This window comes from Triturus cristatus, chromosome 8, assembly GCF_964204655.1.
Source record: "Triturus cristatus chromosome 8, aTriCri1.1, whole genome shotgun sequence".
Taxonomy (NCBI): domain Eukaryota; kingdom Metazoa; phylum Chordata; class Amphibia; order Caudata; family Salamandridae; genus Triturus; species Triturus cristatus.
In genome coordinates, this window is record NC_140591.1 from 1,580,036,277 (window position 1) to 1,580,039,360 (window position 3,084).

A 3,084-nucleotide genomic window follows, 5' to 3' on the forward strand; every position below is an offset into this window, starting at 1 on the left:
TACCTTTCTTGGTAAATTTGGCACTACACCAAAATACATGGATGTATGCGTGGGAACAGCCTCTCTCGATCCATGTAATGCCTTCCTGGTGCAGACTAAAGCAAGGCAGAACCTTGCCCTGCCTAACATTATTCCAGATTTTCCGAACATGCAGGACCAAGCAAGGTGGCCTTGCATGGCTTGGTAAATCTGAGTTAAGGATTGCGTTGGCCTAGCGACACTCTGCATGATGTAAGCGCAATATAACCCTATGATAAATCTGACCCTATGTGATTTTCCAGTATCACAGGATGTTAAGCCAACGCAATCAAATTGGTTTCAAATTGGTTTCTCAATTCCAAAGTCGGTGGAAATGTCTATTAGGCCACATCTCCTCTGGAGTGCTTTACATGAAAAATAGCCTTTATTTAACACAGGTATCATACATTAGGCACAAACAAAGATCAATTGTTGGAGGTTTATTTATTGAAATGGCGCAAATGGTCAACACTTACCCAACTCTTTCCAGTGGCATTACATTTCCATAAGTGTTTCCATAGGCCCTTCCAAAGTTCACAGAATACATGTTTATAGTTTTGATACAAACAAAAGAAAGGAAATATCACATAACACACACGTTTTTGGTGTAGCACAGAAATCATTGGGTTTACAGATGGTACTTTGTCCATCAGGGTGGAACAGAACATTATATTTTCCATTCTGATGGACTACCATCAGTCGAATTTAGAGGTTACTACTGTCCCACTGGTCATAATGTACTTTATTTCAACCATTGTCACAGCTGTTCTGTTCAAGGTACAAATGTATGGTGATGGTCACCAAAACTAAAAGTGTCTATCCCTCAAAATTATTTTGGGTTTTTGTTTTCCAAAAACAAACCTGCATAGTACGAGTTTGTTTCTGAAAAACTAAAATCTAGCGACCTTCACACCCTGGGAGTTTTCTCCCAGAAGGTAAGGGTCATTATTGTTTTTTTGTGTAGTGCACCATTCCTACTAAATAGGGCGGTGGTGTAATGCCCTTCCTTCAACAGACCCTTCTATGTCGGCCCATCAGGGATTCTGTCGATGGAAACCTTACAGTCCACCCATCTCTAAATGAGATTGGCAGACCAACAGCTTGACGGTCAGGGCACTAAGTTGCATTTACAACATCAGGTCCTTAGTTTGACATAAATTATATTTGAAATATTACATTGGGTTTTCCATTTAGTTGGGAACCTGAAACATACTGTTTCTAGCACATAATAGAGGAATATCCTCTTCAGGTCCCTACAATAACCACAGAAAATGTTCACAACATCATGGTCACACTTACAAGGGTCTGTTTTATCTGTATACACATGCTCACAGCACACCTTGATTCAGGGATAGTGCAAACAAATGTTCCACTCAGATATACCTTCTGGATAACTCCTTCCTTCATGTGTCTACATGTATACTTCTTTTAGAGCAATTCCATTTCTTTTACAGATCCTTCAACTGACATCTGGCTAGCTGCATTTGACATACAGGTTTTCAAGATTTCAGACGTGAAGTCGAGGCAAGTTTCCAATGCATGTGAAGGAAAACAAAAATATAAAACACAATAATTAGAGAGAGGCTTAGAAGAAAAAGAAAATGTACAAGAACCTCCTAGCATATCAGTGAAAATGGTGTCACGAACAATGATTTTTACAATGGGGTGCAGGATATAGGATGGGGCCCTAACTATAAAGTGAGATCATCAGCCAAGGTTTGTGTAGATTCATCATAATTTAAGGTCAGAATCCTGTCCTATAAATGCCATAGGTGAATATATGTTTATAATAGTCTGAGATTGTTTTTTCTTGAGTATCAGTTGTTTGATAAATCGCATGGTTCAGAAGCAGATAAATGTATCATTCATTGACTCAAGCTACTTGGTCCTGAGTCTCACCATTCCACTTGATTTACTGTCAATATGAATTACAAAACTTCAGCACCCTTTCCCGGATTTGCTTTGTTCTTACTCCGTAAATTATGGGATTTAGCATTGGTGGCAACAGAACGTAGAGGTTGGCTAGGAAAATGTGGACATGAGGAGCAATTCCATGGCTAAATCTGTGCGCCAGAAAAGAGAAGGTGGCTGGTGTGCCGAAGATCAGGAGGACACAAATGTGTGAGCTTCAGGTGCTGAAGGCCTTCCATTGTACTCCCTTGGGAAGGCGTAGGACAGTCTTCAGAATCTCAGAATAGGAGACCTCGACTTGTATCAAACCCAACATCATGAAAAAAGCCACAAACAAGCCATAAGCGTTGTTGACCTGAATATCTACACAGGCAAGTTTCACAATCCCCATGTGTTCGCAATATGTGTGGGAGATGAGATTATTCTCACCAAACTTCAGCCGCCGGATAACGAAAATAAAAGGTGTCACCGTGATCATAAGCTTGATGACAACCACAAATGCAAATAGTTTGGTGATCATAGCAGTGGTGAAGATGGATTCATATCTTAGGGGGTTACATATTGCCACATATCTATCGAAGGACATGACCAGGACTACCCCAGACTCCATCCCTGTGAATGAGTGGATGTGGAACATCTGCAGAAGGCATGCAGTAAATTCAATCTCCCGGGCATTAAACCAGAAGATGGTCAGCATCTTAGGTAGCATTGAGATGGACAGGACAAGTTCCACCAGAGATGGGATGCACAGGAAGTAGTACATGGGAAAATGAAGGCTCTCCTCCACATTCACCACAAACAAAATGGTGCAGTTTCCTATGAGTGCTATGATGTATATGGTGCAGAATGGAATAGCGATCCAGCAGTGCAGCTCCTCCAGGCCCGGAATGCCCACCAGAATAAACGTGGAAAGAAGGAAGTTGGAGGAATTGCATTCTGACATCATAAGGATGTATTGAAAATATCAAGTGTTATTGTAATATTAGTTCAACTTTCTGTAAAAGAACATCAGTATTAGTCTTTAAACCATGGCATTTCTTAAACTGAATAGGATTATAAATTGAATACACTCTAAAAGGAAGCGGATATTGATTCAGAGAACCAACAGCATTAGTAGAGCAAACTATGTTCACAACCATTTCTGGATGTTCTGCT

At 40.4% G+C, this 3,084-nt stretch overlaps 1 pseudogene; it reads right to left on the reverse strand.

Moving 5' to 3' along the window:
* Positions 1-1,936: 1,936 nt before the first annotated feature.
* Positions 1,937-2,875, reverse strand: LOC146806235 (olfactory receptor 52E4-like; annotated as a pseudogene).
* Between the last annotated feature and the right edge of the window lie 209 nt (positions 2,876-3,084).